This window comes from Thalassophryne amazonica, chromosome 17 (assembly GCF_902500255.1).
Source record: "Thalassophryne amazonica chromosome 17, fThaAma1.1, whole genome shotgun sequence".
Taxonomy (NCBI): domain Eukaryota; kingdom Metazoa; phylum Chordata; class Actinopteri; order Batrachoidiformes; family Batrachoididae; genus Thalassophryne; species Thalassophryne amazonica.
Genome location: NC_047119.1, coordinates 52,790,565 through 52,809,196, shown reverse-complemented (window position 1 = coordinate 52,809,196; position 18,632 = coordinate 52,790,565). Strand labels below are relative to the sequence as shown.

At 42.1% G+C, this 18,632-nt stretch overlaps 1 protein-coding gene across 2 annotated transcripts in view; it reads left to right on the top strand.

The window, feature by feature from the left end:
- The first annotated feature begins 758 nt into the window (after window positions 1-758).
- The window catches only part of gsna (gelsolin a), a 46,588-nt gene continuing 28,714 nt past the window's right edge, over window positions 759-18,632 (top strand). For both annotated transcript variants that reach the window (XM_034192921.1, XM_034192919.1), the window contains exon 1: window positions 759-919. The gene's annotated coding sequence lies outside the window, so the exon portion shown is untranslated. The remainder of the gene's footprint in view (window positions 920-18,632) is intronic.

Here is an 18,632-nt window from a genome sequence, read left to right as displayed (position 1 = left end):
TTGTTACTACCGTACGTATTTACAATGTGGTATCTATTGAAACAAGCAAATTAACAAACGCCTTTCACGATACAATGTTTGCCATACACACATTTATGTAGAAAAAATACATATATCCTTCTGACTACCAGGACACACACACACACACACACACACACACACACACACACACACACACACACACACACACACACACACACACACACACACACACACACACACACACACACACACACAAATATATATATATATATATATATATTTACATGTCAGGAGGATACTGAGTTTTTGGACAAAGGTAGTCTATCAGACAAATACACTGTTGGTCAGAGCTCTAACCTGAGTGCATAGGCGAACCCCAGGTTTCACTTCAGGGACCACTTCTTTTCACAATTTATATCAGCAGTCTTAATATGGAACTTTACAAAATAAAAATCAGTTTCCATGAGGATGACATGTTTACTCTTATGGATGGACGAACCGACCGACGGACGGACGGACAGAATAAAATTCACATGCACATATAGCAAATAGAAAGCGGGGGAGGGGGGTGGGGGTTGAAGAAAAAAAAGAAGCAGCCAGAAATGATGTTTAAATGAATGAAGTCTTCTCCAGCTGGCTGTGGTTTGCCGATCAGGGCCAGTAAACCTCCTCTTGGGTAAATAATCTGTGACTCTGCACTGAATGACTGATGTGTGTTTGCAGGTCTCGGGTGGGGACGTACGGCCCCTTGGGTGCAGGGCAGGCTGTGGCGCGTGCGCACGGGCGCGTGTCCGCAGACAGGGGAGGGTCATAACGGGGAGTGTCCCGGAGCACGAGCTTAAACAGCGGCTCTGCTCTCCGCCGCCTCGCCGACTGGAAGCCTCTGCCTCCCCGCTGCAGCTCGAAGCGCACACCGCGGCTCCGCCTCACACTTCAGGTAGGACCACAGCGACCGGGCTCGGCACCCAATGGCCGTTTACTTTTCATGAACCCTTACTTTTCACGCACGCTGGTAGGCGGCCTGAAAGAGGATTTGATTAAAGTCTGCATGCAAATATGTTGTTTTTTTATTTTGTCGAGTGTCTGGCAGCTGAGTCCGTATATGGACACGCAGTAAAGCTCGTATGATGACTAACATCACGGTCTCTCCATAAAACCCGCAGAAACACGGTCACATTCTTCTTCTTCAGTTTAAAATCATTGCCTGCGATGCTATGACATCAAACACAACTTAAAATGAAGTTTTCTCAGGAAAAAACACACAATGTGTTTCTTCTGCTCTGCTTTTCTTAAAGAGTAAAAAAAAAAAAAAAAAAAGTCCAGGGGCGTAGTCACAACATAATGAAGGGTGCCTAAGACCACCACCCCCTCCCCCATACAAAACCTATTTTGCAATAATAATCTTAGCTTTATTGGCACTTTAGGAAATGTTGCGTAGCACTTCAAAGCACCAACGCAACACGAGAATACACACAAAAAACAGACATTAAAGAACCAGACAAAATTAAATTCCCCTCCTGGCATCCCCCCATCTGCTGGAAACAATGGTGTAGCATCCAGTTTGTTTGTTTGTTCTGTTTTTCACACTTCTTGTCTTTTGTTTCTGTCTTCACCTGTGCGAATGACTTATCAGTCCAATGCGCGAGTGACAATCTCTGCTGCATTTGCTGCACGTGCCCTGTCATACCTGCTGAGGCTGCCACTGTCACTCCTTCCTCCTCGTTGCTCAGCAAGACCTTGGTTCCTCTCCTCTCCTTTTGGAGAGGAACCAAAATGAAATTGCAACAAAAATTAAACAATCATTAATGGTGACTTATAACCATGTGATATTTACAATTTTGTCATATCATATGTCAGCGTATACATTCAACCATTTATTTATGAGTATTTTCAAATGAATGCACATCCATAAATATAGTCACCAAAAAACAAACATCCATAAATATAGTCACCAAAAAACAAACAATCAAAAACGAATATAACTAATGGCACCTCTATAGCTGTTTATATCAAGACCCAAAATTAGGCACTTATTTTCTTGATTTTTTTACTCCAAGACAGTATTTTATTTCAGTTAAATAATTACTTGTAGCAGCTTATAGTATCAAGACAAATCTGGGAGCATGCACTGGTGCTGCGCTCACCTGCATCCACACCATAGAACTGCCTTGGGTCCTGGATGGATTATGGCTTGCTTTCTTGAGAAAATAATTTAAATAACCCAACTCGAATAATTAAAAACAATATAAATTATTATTGTACATTACTTGTTTTTTTTTTATTAATTACAATAGTAGTATTATTTTGACATGCACATATGATTAAGGCTAAGGTGGGTGATCACAGCCCTGTTTCAGAAAATTCTAGCTACGCCCCTGAAAGTTGGAGGTTTAAGTTTCCATTTAAGGGCATCTGCGATTTCTATAGAGACACACAAGCAAATACTGAGACAGTTGTCTGAGGAAGTGATGAGTGTGTTCATGTGGCTGATGCACAAGTCAAAGAATGCGGTGTGTGAGCTTTATGCCTGTGCACGTGTGAGAGGAAGTGGCACAAACAGACCTGAGGTAGCCAATCAGAAAACAGCGTGTCAGATGTTCTCTTGGCTGTTTGAGGGCTAAAGATTATGGGATGCCTCAATCCGATGACTGTGCTGCACCCGCGGGTCACAATTAGACATCTGCTTCAAACACCTGCGTGCATGTTTACTGTGCATGTGTTTGCAGCTGAGAACAGGAAGTACTCCCTTTTTTTTTTGCTTACAATAACACAATTTTGAATACAAGAAAACAGAAACAATATTTAATGCATTTAATATGTTCAGGAATAATTTATGTCAGCATTAGTCAGGGGCGGATCCAGGTTTATACAGGGTTGGGGGGGGGGTCCCCACCAATGTTGCATATGAGATCCGTTGTAAATCAGTGTGCATGCAGATCAGTGTAGTTCAAAAAAAATCCTGCAACATAAAAGGTGTCCTCCTCTTAATGAAATGTGCTTTCTATCATTGCAATAAAGTATCTTTATTTCTGTGGTATAATCACAAAATTACATCAGAGGATGACAAAATCCAGCATCAAAATAAGTTAAAAATAGGAATTAGTAGAACTGAGTGCATTTCTGTTTGTTTTCACTTTTGTATCCCTGTGTGTCACAACAGAGCACACGCGTGTCATAAAGCCGCCTGTGAAAGGCTTATCTGAATATTGCGCCATATACTAAATAGCAGAAAAACTTGTCTGTAGACCAGGTTTTGGTTTGCTCTACAGACAAAGTGGTTCTCCTCCATCACAACAGCATTCCACCAACATTGCGCCTGACCACACCTTTTAAGACCATCATGCCAGTGGGCCAACAGATGAGCACACGTGAACTTGCTGTTTAAACAATGTGGGTGTTGAATTTGAAAACGACATCTCTGTCGGCTGGAAATGAGCAACGACATACATTGTGGAATAAGTGCTTCTTTGCATCAGCTGTAGCATCAGAGTCCAAAATTCTGCTGCACAGGGCAAAATAATTTTTTTTAATGGTGGTACTTGAGTCTTTTGAAAAAACGCAGGCGCCACTCAAATTTTCAAAATGGAAAAAAAAAAGAGAAAAATGGCCAGTTGGGCCAGTGACCAATCTGGATGATTTTGGTATCCAAAAGTAGGTTTTTGACTAAGTACAGTAGAAGTCCAGAACGGGCCCTGAGGCCCATCAGGCCGGTGCTTACCCCAGTACATTGTAGCATAATGCATCCCCCAAGAATGGGACCCCAGTCCCCCACAGGTTACCACCCCAGCCAAAGCTGGTACCCATGTACAGCTGGTTGGACAGCGATGATACAGATGCAGTGTCTTATCCAAGGACACAGAGAGGCAGTGTGACCAGGACTCGAACCCAGATGTACAGGCAGTACGCTTATCATGCTGAAATAATGTGGCTCAAGTCGGAGAACGGCATCTGGCATTCCAGACTTCCATGGTACATGGTTACAAACAGATTTGGTTGTAGTTGGTGAGTCTGGTGCATGTTGCACTTTTGAAAATTTGAGTGGCCCGTGCAGGACTGTATCTAATGCTGCGTTTACACATAACGACAACAAGTCACGAATGCCACGAAGTATACATTCTTGGCCGCTGATAATGAATGTGATGATTTTGGGCAGAGGCGTCAGGTGTCCACAGGAACAGTCGCGACCTGTTACCACATTACGATTAATGGCACGTGCCGCTGGTGAATGATTACAAAACATTACACACGGTCAAGAATATTGTCCCGAGCTGTTGCGTTACATTCTGTCACTAATCTGTCATGTTGTGAATTAGGTGAATTGTCTCCACGCCACCCCCCCAACTCCATATTCATCCTACTGTCAGCTGCTTAACAGTTCATATTGTTCCAAATTGCTCCTCAACATCCAGATGAATCCACAGCAGAAGAACTTTGTGATCGCAAGCTTAGTTGCGCAGAGTTATGCAGAAAGGAGGAGGAGGAGATGGAGAGAGCCAGATGGCATACTGCAGCAATGAAACTGAATGCGGTGCAGCAGGATTTTAATTGTGTGTGAAAGAAAACAGTGATTTGTAGTGGCACGCAGTGAAATGTGACACCGCGTTGCAATTCGTGACAACGTGTGACATTTTGGGCTCCAAGAACCATCACAGGAACCATTACGAATGCTGTCATGCTAGAATGTCAGGACTGTGCCACTAATGACGGAAAAATGACATTCGTAACGCGGCCTGCCTATGTGTAAACACAGCATTAGAGTCTCAAGTCTGTGTGTGTATGGGGGGGGGGGTTACAGAAGGGTAGGTGCATGGGGGAAGAAAACGTTGGAAATCAAAGTCATGAAATGGTGCATGTAGCTGCATTCTAAAACAGAGTGCGTCTTTCTGAGATGAACATTGAGGTTTTGTATAAATGCGGTCAGTGCACAGCTATTGGCTGCAGAATCTCGGTGGATCACATGTCAATCGGGTATTTATTGTAGTGAAAAGAGACAACTGGGTAAGTAAATCATGATTATTGTTGTGTGGGCCGCCAGAAGAGGAGGTACTGCTGGCCCACCACCAGAGGGTGTCCTGCCTGAAGTGCGGGCTTCAGGCACGAGAGGGCGCTGCCGCCTCACAGGAACAACCGAGGTGACAGCTGTCACTCATCAACTATGACAGCTGTCACCGATCATCTGCACTTCACCCCAGATAAAAGCAGGATGACACCTCCACCACGTCGCCGAGATATCGTTCTTCTAAGGAGGTAATATTCTCAGCCATAAACTAAACTGTATCTTAGTCTGAACTCTTTTTGCAGCCGCTTTCCTGTGGAGCCTTGTCCGCTGATTGGTGGTTCGTGAGAGTGCCGACGTCTTCGCCTCTCACTCTTTCCAGATAAGTGCTGAAACAGGAGCTGCACGAGTGTGTGATTTGAGGTGGAGGTAGAATTCCCACCGTTGTTGTTACTGGGTGTACACACACCCACACTTGACTGTCTTTGCTCTTCGCCAGCAGTACCAGACCCGACACGCGGAGACGGTGGCCACCTGGGGGACTCGGGACCTGGCGGCTCCAGTATCCTTCGGGTTTGGTGGCGGAGGAAATCGTGTGGTTCCGGTTCTTCTTTAGACGGACGTCTCCTATCATCGAGCCTGCCCACACGACACCTTTATCCATTGACTTTGTATCATTCTATAATCTGCTGTGTATGGTTGTGGCATTCACAACAGTAAAGTGTTCAAATTTGACTCCTTCTATTGTCCATTCATTTGCGCCCCCTGTTGTGGGTCCGTGTCACTACACTTTCACAACAATTATAGCGGTCACTGGGTCTCACATGCAGCGTCTTATGATATAATCTGACGAGAATGGTGGATGTTATGAATAAATGTCCTCTGCCATCTGACTTTTACACAGCAACATCAGCCTACAGCTGAACCGACACCCAGATGCTGTGCACATTATCACGGGCGATTTTAATCATGTGGAATTAAAGTCAGTGCTCCTCAGAGTTCATCAACATGTCAGATGTGCCACAAATACACCAGACAAAGTTGACACCAATATTAAGAAAGGCTACAGGGCCAGACTTGCACCACATTCAGGCAAATCAGACCACATCCTTCTGGAACTCATCCCTGAATATACCCCATCTCCATTTTGATTTTTATGGGTGATTCTTAGACTACGGGCACTTATTATGTCCTTTGATCATATTGTATGAAAAACAGAAAAAAGGGGAAATTTCACACTTTTATAGTTATCTTTACAATGAAAGTGTGTTAAGAAATTTGTTCTAGTAGTCTATGATGACTTTTTCACCTTTTTTCAGCATCATTATATGCAAATATTGCCGTTTTGTGCTTGTCCCACACCCAGACTTTTGATCTTCAATGATAAAAATGAATGGTAAAGAACGTTTTTTCTAATGTTTTAAAATATCTCTGAATAAAATATCAGTAAAATAATCAAAACATAATTGGGGTATTGAATGTCATACAACTGTTGTGATTTTTTTAAACAAAATGTAGTTGTCCCACACTATTGCCGTAATTTCCACCACAACACTGTAATGTCCCTTTAAACAGTTTGTATGAAAGATTGTTTGGGTAGTTTCTATGGAGATAAACAGTGACATCAGAGCACATGTATATAGCGCCAAATCACAACAAACAGTTGCCCCAAGGCACTTTATATTGTAAGGCAATGGTGTGGTGGAAATTACATTTACAAGGCCAATAGTGCCCGTAGTTAAAGAATCACCCTTATATGCAATCTTTTTTGCTACTACATACTTATAAATTGTTTTGTCTTTTTTAAATTGGCACTCTGGACATACCTTTTTTATTTGGTTAAATTTTATGTTTTTGTTTTGTTTTTTTTGTTTTTTTTCTTCTCCAGACCTTTCAAGTCTGAGTGCAGTTTACTCAGGTTTATATTTATACTGAAGGGCTTCTTGGGCCTTAATTTTCTGTACTAGTTACAATGACAATAAAGAATCTGTATCTGTAAACATTCCGAGTATACATTTTGGTCATGGGGGTGGAGTGGGGGTGGGTGGTGCAGATCCAGCCCTGGTACAGCCCTGCCTGTGGGCGTTTTTTCAAAAGAGCAATGTCCAGAGTATTTTTGCAACATTGTACCACCATTTGAAAGATTCCTGTGTAGTACTCTGTTGTCTGCAGCAGTACTCCGGCTCTGCAGTGATTTAACACTATATCCTCTGTCTTTGCTTCACCAATTAAATTTATTTGTTGCACTGAATTACTGCCATAAGACAAAACAGTTCAAAACCATACAAGTTGTTCTGAACAGAGATGTGCTTTTGTCCTGCCTGTTTGGATCCATTTATGCAGCAGGGCCGCTGGCCGTTCCCTAGCAGCGCTGGAAAGATTTCAAGCGGAACCCTCCTAAAATATCCGCCTCCTGTCATTTAATAGCGAGCCATATTTGAGGAGCGATTGTTTACTGTGCCATAACCGGTCATTTTGATTCACATCTGCGCCGTGTTTGACATTGTGCAAACAGATGAGAAGGAAGCAGAGCGGCGATTAAAGGGTCATGTGAGGCGAGCGAGCTGCAGGAAAACTCAACAAGGAACACAAGGCCGAGCGGTTTTCATGGAGAAAATGAGTCATCCAGAATCTCCTTCACAAAGGGGGGAATGACTTTTTTAGGCCAGACACGATGTTAGCACTGGAGGTCCGCATTGGCAAAAGTTTGCCGATTGTCCAATCACAATGCATGTGGTAACCATAGCAAACGGGGCGGCCACGCCCTGAAAGTTCTCCCTTTCCAAAAAGTTGCTCCGGGCAGCTTTGTGAACACATTTCAGGAAAAAACATTCTGAGCTCGGAACGCCGAGTGTGTTATTTTGAAAAGCAAGGCCACTTGAGATAAGATTCCGTGTGAATGCGGCTCCTGATTTCAGACACGGCAGCGACGTTCCTAATTTTTATGTAGGAGAACAGCTGACAGCGAACACCAGTGCAACAGAATAATCCGTCCTGACCTCAGCGGGTTAGGTTTGGAGTTTTACTCCAGGCCTCAGGCCGAAAAGAGAGTGTGGTTAAAAAAAAAAAAAAAACACACAAGTGGGGGAGGGGACTGTTTATCCCAGGGTTGCAGTCCTGGAATGGCAGTCCCTCTTCTTTTTTTTTTTTTTTTTTTGTTTAGGACAAAGCCTGCTGACCAGGGAGAGATAAAGGATAAATGGGGTGAAAACAGTTGATCACACTCCTGTTCTGCAGAGGTGATGCTGTGGCCTGCATGCAGCTAAAGAAGCGGTCATGTGATCGCCTCCATTTAAGCTTTTAGCTCTGTTTTGCCGTGCTGCACAAAACATCCATGAGTCATTTCCCCCAGTCTGGAAGAGGCACGTCACTGAACCGTCCAGGAACATTTACAGTGTCATTAAAAAATTACAAACTCATCTCAAGCTCAATGCAACTTCATTTACACCTGCTCCTAATTTCTATCGTGTGCAATGATAAGATCATTCCCTGCAACAAGCTGAGACATCCAGCAGGTGGCACATATGTGTGTATATATCAACAAAACAAACTTGCTTTTTGAGGTGATCTTGTGGATCAAGGTAACCAATATGTCATCAGTTTGTCCTCATTAAATGCAATTTAAATTTAGTGAGTTACAAGATGATAACATTTATTATTTTTGAGTTATTGTGCAAAGAATCTGGAGACGTTGGACTCATTAATCTAACTACTCAATCATTGCATTTTACAAGATACGTGATTTACCAAACCCTGGGAATAATTGGAACGAGCCCTTCATATGTCCATGGGAGCAGACCCCTCATGGAGAACACAATGTGGCACCTCTGTGTTGATACAGTAGCCCAAAAGGGACATAATTACTGTGCCTTTTGCAGTGTGTCTGAAATACTGAAGAAAAAAGATGATTCCCTCTCTTCCCGAAGTGTAACAACCCTCATTTTTACAAAACAGAGGACCATACATGTTGTTTCTCAAAAGGGAGCACGGACAAATACGCAAAAACGAGAAGGGAAACAAACACATGACCCTGTGAAGGCATATTGCATTTTGCAACCTCACCACTAGATGGGACTAAATCCTGCACACTGTAGCTGTACATGTTTATTAGCATTTTAATCCAGATTTTTCATCTGCTGCCACCAATTGGTCAAACGTGTCATGCGCAGTGGTGGCTCAAGGTTTTTTTTTTTTTTTTGGTGGGGCGAAATGAAGGGTTGTGATTATTTAGTGAATATTTTTAGTAAATATACATTTTAAAGTAAATTTTGAGTGTTTGCTGCATACATGTTAATTCATACACACAGAGCACAACAGGCAGCAGTAACCATGACATCAAGAGGACTTAAAGTTACACCTTCAGAGAGTACAATAGCACCTGCACAGTGTTGAATCAACACTGACGTGATTAAGTCTCGAACCAATCGCTGAATTTTGACAGGCTCATCAACGAGTGTGTTAAAATAACACCATCAGTGGGAAAAGTTTGATATTTTTGACACTTTGGCTTTTGCTGTGTGTCAGTCAGTGGCCTGTGATTATCGGTGTAATTTAATGACCCGCTATCTGCTAACTCAAACAGAAGTGACTGTCTTATTGCACAACGTTTGCAAACAAAGAAGCGATTGTATTCTCTCACCCGTCACGATCCTGCAGACTTGCAGGAGGTGACAGTTTGGAGGACGGAGTAACAACCTCGGTGTCTTCTGTCTGTCGGGAAGATTTCAGACGTGCCATTTTTGAGTATTAGTCCCCATTTCTGATTATGGTTGAAGCATTTATTTGTTTTTGTTTTTTTTGTGTTTTTACTATTCTTGCCAGAACTGGAGTAATTGGGTCCTGGATGGCAACCATGCAGGTAGACAGGCGGTCCATCGCCACATCTCAAAAGTAACTGCCTATATGCTGTAGCCGAAGAAATGTGGGCGTGCCCTTGGTCTTCTCCATCTACTGAGGCACCTGCATCATGCAGGATCATGCACAGAGAAATGCGCCACATGGCCAAAATGTCATAGCTGATGTTGCCTGGCAACAACCCAGTCAGTGGTCCTACCCAGACCAACAAGCCAGATATTGTTAATCTATCCCAGGTGGTTCAATATATCCACACAATGTTAAAAAATTACTTACAAACTCATCTCAAGCTCAGTGCAACTTCATTTACATCTGCTCCTAATTTCTATCGTGTGCGATAAGATCATTCCCTGCAACAAGCTGAGACGTCCAGCAGGTGGCGCATATGTGTGTATATATCAACAAAACAAACTTGCTTTTTGAGGTGATCTTGTGGATCAAGGTTAACCAATATGTCATCAGTTTGTCCTCATTAAATGCCATTTAAATTTAGTGAGTTACAAGATGATAACATTTATTATTTTTGAGTTATCGTGCAAAAAATCTGGAGACATTGGACTCATTAATCTAACTACTTAATCATTGCATTTTACAAGATACATGCTTTAACAAATGCTGGGAATAATTGGAACGAGCCCTTCATATGTCCATGGCAGCAGACCCACCCCTCATGGAGAACGCAATGTGGCACTTCTGTGTTGATACAGTAGCCCAAAAGGGACATAATTACTCTGCCTTTTGCAGCATGTCTGAAATACTGAAGAAAAAAAGATGACTGCCCACCTTACTGAAAGGGAGTCGTATCCACAAAATGTGTTTTTCAGACCACAGTGACGTCACTTCATCATGTTTTAGTGACATCATTATGACATCACTAACACCACAAATAATTAGCAGATCAATATAAGATTTGGCTCACTGCATTCGGCTGCTGCAGAAATATGCTGGCAAATGTGTTGTTTTTGATGACCTTGACCTTAATCATCTGCAGACAGTTTTCCAAGGAATATTTTAATACCAAGTTTGGTGAAAATCTGCTTCCTCCATTGAGAGTTATTTTGACGCACTTTCGCACCATAGCAATAACAGTGCCCTGCCGCTGGGAAGCGACCTCACAAAGAGGGACGCGATCAACTGCTGCAGAGCAAAAATGCAACAGTGTGCACATTTTCTGTGGCGTAAATAAATGGTCAGTTTCTCAAAACGTAACTTGTATTTTTCATTTGTGCAACATTAACTTGTGCAAATGTGCAGGACATGTAGGTAATAAAGATGCATGAGTAAAGTTCACTTCGGGTGCTCGTGTCTTCATTGCTAGTTATGGTTGATAAAAAATTATATGGGGTGGGTGGGTGGTTATTGGACCAATCGGGTGGAACAGATCGTTTTTTTTTTCATCCTCGAAAGCACGGTGAAGAGGTGCAACAGAAAAAGTCTGGCAGTCATGAATGGTGAACTGTTAAAGTGTTTTACTTTGCTGCAGGAGTTGCAGACCTACAGTCGGACTCTTCAGGGTGGAAACTCCACCACACGACGGGCCCCTGAGGCAAAATTCAATTTTTTCCACATCTCCTCTCTTGATAAAGTAATCCCAGTGGTACTGGACAGCATTTATAGTCTCTTTGTGTCTGGAGAAATGTGCACAGCAGCAGAACGTGACCTCATATGACTTCAGGGTTTCTGCAGCAAGTTCACCATAAAAAAACAAAACAAAACAAATAATCCAACATGAAGCCATGATGAAAGCTTGATCCATCCATACCTAAGGCACCATTTAAAGTAGCGTGTCAGGACTTAAAGCTACAGTGTGCAAGATTTAGCACCCTCTAGTGGTGAGGTTGCCGATCACATTTTTTCATCACTGGTCATGATTTTGTTTCTCTTCTTCTTTGTTGATGGGGTTCACGCTCCCTTGTCTTCTCTTGTGATAAACAATATGTACAATCTTCTGTTTCCCAAAATGAGGTTTGTCAGTCTCGTTAGCCTGCGCTAGCAAGGGGAGTGTAAAGGTGAGCAACCACTGACTCCTTTTCTTTTTCTTCAGTATTCTGGCCACACCGCAAAATGGCATTAAGTAAGTAAGTAAGTTCCTTTATGGCAGTGCAACATGGCTGCCTCCATGAGGGGGCGCACTCCTGTGTAGATGTGATGGGCTCATTCTAACCTTTCAACCCACATGAAATCATTGTTGCAGGTAAGTAAGTCCCTTCGGCTGCTCCCTTGTTTGGACTTGGGGTTGCCACAGCAAATCTGAGGTGGATTTGCATATTGAATTGGCCCAGATTTTACGCCAGGTGCCCTTCATGTCAAGGGTGGGGTTTGAACTAGGAACTGGCCACACTCAGATCAAGTGCACTTGGCCACCACCCCATCACTGCTGCAGGTAATTGCAGACAAATGAACAGATGGTTTTGACTGACATGTTCCATTTCTGCACGCTATGGTCACATTAGCTTCATGTTGCTGTGCCGCCAGCTAGATGGGGCCAAATTATAACGGAAATTTCCACAAATATGAAGCAATGCAACGTGGCAACTGCCAATCAGAGTGAACAAGCAGTGTGACGTCAGGTGGCTGTTCGCGCGAACAAAATTAACCAAGATGCCAGAATGCGCTCCAAAAACAGTTGTGTATGCTCCAAAAAAAGAGCCGTTTTTCTGTATACATCTAATATGTTTTTCATATGTTTTGTAAAAACTAGCAAGTAATAAACACTCAAAAATCTGAAAATTGTTTTTATAACCAGATAACATCGCTGAAGTGATTCACAGACATCTTACGGAGATGTTAGCGTGCACACCCTGGGAGCGCCCGTTGAGTAACAAAGCCAATGGCTTGTCACTGCCATTTGTAGCTAATGTGACCGTAGAGTAAAATCTTACATACTGTAGCTTTAATGGGTTGAAACACGTTTTTAACTGAACCTCAGCAGAAAAGAAGGACATCTCTCTCTCTCTGTCTGCAAATCTCTGAATGTGGCGCTGCTAAAACAATCCACTCACACCGCGCGGCACTGCGTGGAAACACGTGGTCTGGTATTCTGTTACTTAAGAAGCGAGCAGAGAACTTTGGGGGTTACAAAGAACCCCACAGCTGCTTGACGGCTTCGCCGTTTCCACCCTCTGCAGGGTCGGGAGCAGATTCTTGTCGTGTCTGTGGGTAGACGGCAGCCCAGAAGAACAGACAATTCTTGCTCCGCTGTGGACCGCCAGTCACGTGAGCACCGAGGCAGAGCCAGGCAGCATTCCTGTGGAAAACTGGGTTCTGTTTTCATTTTGAACTACATGACCTCAGTTTGTAAAACATATTTTTTAACAGTCAACTAGCCAGCAAGTCTTGTTTTTTTGTAATGATGAATGAGCGGTGTAAAAGCCACCTGGCGGTCCTGGTTGACGGTTCGCTCTGACGGCATGACATCAGCGTGGACTCCAGGCTGCTGCAAAAAACTCAAAAGATGGTTCTGTCCGCTGAAGCCTGAGAGAGCTCAGAGGGGGCAACAAAACGTTTCTTGTGCTGCTTTCTGTGCCGCCATGTGGCAGAACACGGCTGTACAGACGGACCTGTATTTTTAGTTAACCCTGTCTGCTAAAAACGCTCATTAAACATTTAGTTTAGACTCAAGGGCCCCAAAACGAGGTTAAACAGAAAACCAGCTCTGTATGCATGAAGTTGATTTCAAGATGGTCAACATGTTTGCCTTTTAACCCCAAAACTGTACAGACAGAAGTCCTATGTCCTACAGACCACAGGTTCCCAAACACTGGGTCGCAATCCACATGTAGGTCAAAGATTTTATTTGGGTCACCAGTGTTGCGATTCAAGTCTGCAGTACTCCTTTCAGTCACACGGGGGAGACAGTTAACTTGTCTAACACTGACACGGTTTCTCTCATAATTCCGCCTGCAGCAGGTGTGTGAGAGGAGCGGGATCGGGAGCGAGCACGGAGTGGAAGGAGTTTGGCCGGAATGTGGAAGGACATATTTGGAAAAAAACAAACAAAAGAAAACTGGAGCATCACCATATCTCTTGCTCCACTTTTGGATGCTGGGGTGGTACCGGACCCGCTCAGACCGTGTGGGTGTGTCACACATACACGCGTCACTAGCCGTAGTTGCTAGTGGCGATATCTGCTAAATTTGCTGTTACACCCATGAGACAACATTGATGTCTATTTATGTTGCCAGCATTATTGTTACATATTGTCATTGACAAAATTAAATTAAAACTGTGGCTATATGAATCAGACAGATATGGACATTTTCAGTCTGATTTTTATTTGGTATCATCTGGTTTTATTGTTGACTTCTAAAATTAATGTTTTCAGTAACACAGGCTGCTTTACCATTTGAGGTAACAAAGTGACGGATAAATGACCGTAAAAATTATCAGTAATATTAATTCCCCAATTCTGTACCCCCTGTACAATGACAGTAAAGACTATTCTATTCTATTTATACACATATAAACATTTCTCATCATTTCTAAATAAAACTGGGTCCATAGTAAAACTTTTGGAAACACTGCTCTCAATCGGCTGACAGCATTCTGCTATAATTTCAGCAACATTTCTCTGTCTGTCTGTCTCTTTGTTTGTCCTAGTCCTTCCAGGCGTTTTGATTGGCATATTGTCTTCATCCACATGCTGACCTTGGTATGTGAATGAAGGTCAACCCCCAAATTGCCCTTAACATTCAGAGCCATAAGGGTACTTTAAGAAACCTCCCTTTTAAGGCACGTTGTTTTAATATAACACCCATATGTTGCATATCAATATGTTCAGAACAGTCTCAGCTTTCTGAATGTGACACATACAGTAGTGTTCAGAATAATAGTAGTGCTATGTGACTAAAAATATTAATCCAGGTTTTGAGTATATTTCTTATTGTTACATGGGAAACAAGGTACCAGTAGATTCAGTAGATTCTCACAAATCCAACAAGACCAAGCATTCATGATATGCACACTCTTAAGGCTATGAAATTGGGCTATTAGTAAAAAAAGTAGAAAAGGGGTGTTCACAATAATAGTAGCATCTGCTGTTGACGCTACAAACTCAAAACTATTATGTTCAAACTGCTTTTTTAGCAATCCTATGAATCACTAAACTAGTATTTAGTTATATAACCACAGTTTTCATGATTTCTTCACATCTGCGAGGCATTAATTTTGTTGGTTTGGAACTAAGATTTTGCTTGTTTACTAGTGTGCTTGGGGTCATTGTCTTGTTGAAACACCCATTTCAAGGGCATGTCCTCTTCAGCATAAGGAAACATGACCTCTTCAAGTATTTTGACATATCCAAACTGATCCATGATACCTGGTATGCGATATAGGCCCAACACCATAGTAGGAGAAACATGCCCATATCATGATGCTTGCACCACCATGCTTCACTGTCTTCACTGTGAACTGTGGCTTGAATTCAGAGTTTGGGGGTCGTCTTACAAACTGTCTGCGGCCCTTGGACCCAAAAAGAACAATTTTACTCTCATCAGTCCACAAACTATTCCTCCATTTCTTTTTAGGCCAGTTGATGTGTTCTTTGGCAAATTGTAACCTCTTCTGCACGTCTTTTATTTAACAGAGGGACTTTGCGGGGGATTCTTGCAAATAATTTAGCTTCACACAGGTGTCTTCTAACTGTCACAGCACTTACAGGTAACTCCAGATTGTCTTTGATCATCCTGGAGCTGATCAATGGGCGAGGCTTTGCCATTCTGGTTATTCTTCTATCCATTTTGATGGTTGTTTTCCGTTTTCTTCCACGCGTCTGTTTTTTTTTTTGTTTTTGTCCATTTTAAAGCATTGGAGATCATTGTAGATGAACAGCCTATAATTTTTTGTACCTGCGTTTAAATTTTCCCCTCTCCAATCAACTTTTTATTCAAACTACGCTGTTCTTCTGAACAATGTCTTGAACGTCCCATTTTCCTCAGGCTTTCAAAGAGAAAAGCATGTTCAACAGGTGCTGGCTTCATCCTTACATAGGGGACACCTGATTCACTTCTGTTTGTTCCACAAAATTGATGAACTCACTGAATGAATGCCACTCTACTATTATTGTGAACATCCCCTTTTCTACTTTTTTTACTAATAGCCCAATTTCATAGCCTTAAGAGTGTGCATATCATGAATGCTGGGTCTTGTTGGATTTGTGAGAATCTACTGAATCTACTGGTACCTTGTTTCCCATGTAACAATAAGAAATATACTCAAAACCTGGATTAATCTTTTTAGTCACATAGCAGTGCTATTACAAAACACTGAACACTGTGTACAGATATGATCTATAAATAGATATTTGATGAAAAGTTGACTGCAATGCAGGAGAGCATCGTTATGGCTCTGAGGGTTAAAGCATTCATTCAGTTAATCATTGAAATCACTTGGTGGAGTGGGTGACTCCAAAGAAATCCTGCACACTCTTGGCCCTTTCTGGAATCAGTTTGAGACCTCTGATTTAGGCCAAAAGGCCAAGTCTTGAATTTTTATTTGCCCCCCCAACAGATTTGCATAAAATGTGGGTCACATATGTGGGTGGATTCTGGAATTGTCCTGGCAGTATCAGCAAATGGCCAATAATTTGGGTGGTGGTCATTGAAGTCATTGAATTCAAGGTCACTGTGGTCAAAGGTCAGATTTCCAGAATGTAGTGAATTGTGTTTTCCCAGGAAATTCTAAGGTGACCATATCCTTATAGGTGACCTTACTCCTGTGGAGCAAGTAGTTCCACCCATTGCTAATTAACTAAAACAGGTGTGCTCAGCTAATCAGGAGTTAGGAGATACAAGCTGTGGCTGCAGTGTGCAGACAGGTGATCTCCAGGACTGAGGTATGGTGACCCCGGCTCCAAACCAACAGCAAAACACTTTAACTGGATTCGTTTGACTGAATTAGGGCTAAATTAGGTTTAGCAAACTGGTTTAAATGGCTGCTTACAAACAACTGAGAGGTTTAGATGTTTGAGTTTTAAGTTGAGATCTGTAAAAACAGTGACAGGCATTAAAAAACATAAATAAAGGAGGAAATTCCTTCAGTGTATAACTGTGATTGACAACAATAATATTGAGTAAGTTCAGTAAAATAATAATGCCTTAAGATGAACTTTATTGATCCCACAATGGGGAAAAATCACTTGTTGCAGCAGCAACAGTCTTATTCACCTTTCTTTAATGTAAATATAATATATTGCAATGTTTACTGGTGAGTGCATAAATACTCGTGTGAACAAACGATGTACAAATGGAATATAAATAAATATGTATAGCTGTAGTAAAATTATTGCACAGCTGTAATAAAGCACAAAAAGCGACGGTAGAAGTGGTTAATAGTGCATAATGTCACTGCTTCGCTGTGGATCGTGTAATCTGACACTGATTGTTTCGCTTGAAGAAACTTTCATATTTGTGTGCTTAAATTAAAAAAAAAAAGCCTGATTACTATATGAAGCATCGCTCGAATTCTGAAACTTACCACGCAGTGGGATGACTTCATATTAATGCAAACCAACCAGGTTTAACATCTGAAACAAATTGCACACTCTTTGTCAAATGTTCTTTAACAGGATGCTAAAAATGTCAGACGCGTAGACAGGCCGAGACGTGAAAAGAGCTTCAGTCCATCATACTACTACAAACAGCCACTTGACAGTCTGGAGTGGGCGCCACGTCCTCGAGCTTTCAGATGCACTGGAGCACACAGCGCCAGTTTGTGGTTGCACAGGCATCTGCTGGGAGGGTTCAGCCGAATCATACTGCATCCCGGTTGTTTCAAACATTTACATCCTTTTATGGTGAAACCATAACGATGACTTTGCTGTCATGGGTTCTGAGCAGTTTGGCCTCATTACTGCAGCCAAATGTAGTTTAGTTTTTAAAAAGAAATCTGTTCTTTCTTCAGAAGCTGAAGTATGATTGAGTACTGTCCCGTTTCCAAAAGCACACAAGTTGAGATGTCAGGAGTCTGAAGCTCGTGATAGAGCAGGTCGTCCATTACTGGCAGAGTCGATGCATTCCCTGGTTATTCCTCTGCCAAGGGGGTGCCGCAGCTCAAGACAACATCTCGCGTGGAATCCATGGGTGATGTTCGAGAGCTCTTCCATTGCAGATTCCTGGCTCCAATTTTCATCCCCGTTTCAAAATGGAGGAAATTGGGCCAGATTTTGTCAGGAGAAATTCCATCTTTCTGTACGTCTTTCCGGAAAACTTTAATATCTCAAAACACAAGAACTGTAAAACTCTCAACATCAAAATTTTTATACATTAATACTGGGAGGTCAAAGCTCTGTGTTGCAAAAAAAAAAAGAAAAAAAAAAAAAAGAAGAAGAAATCATGCATTCCTGACATATTTAAATGCCTTTTTTAATCAGTTTTGTGGTTCAGATGTACCAGAAGCCCTGAAATGCTCACATTGCCCGCTAGATGGTGACAAAAGCTGCTCAAACATGCAGCAAGGTCTCAATTGTTTATTCATTTTAGGAGTTAACTTTTGAAAAAAATAAAATGGACTGACATCCAAAAATCAACTTACTGTTGTGTCCTTTGCCCTTATGAGCAACTTATTTGTATAGTAAAGTCAGCAAAATTTGTATTACCTGCTAATTTTTTTTATCCAGTTACACTAGCGTGTGGCTGAATATCGCTGAATACACCCAAGTACACCTGATTCCCAGGACACGATTGTTTTTGTGCACACACTGGCACATCTACAAAACACTACTTATGTATCTTCCCAACGCATTCCGAAAAAGCTGAAATTTCTCTGTGAATATCTCAAATCTGCACCCGTTAAATATGATTAT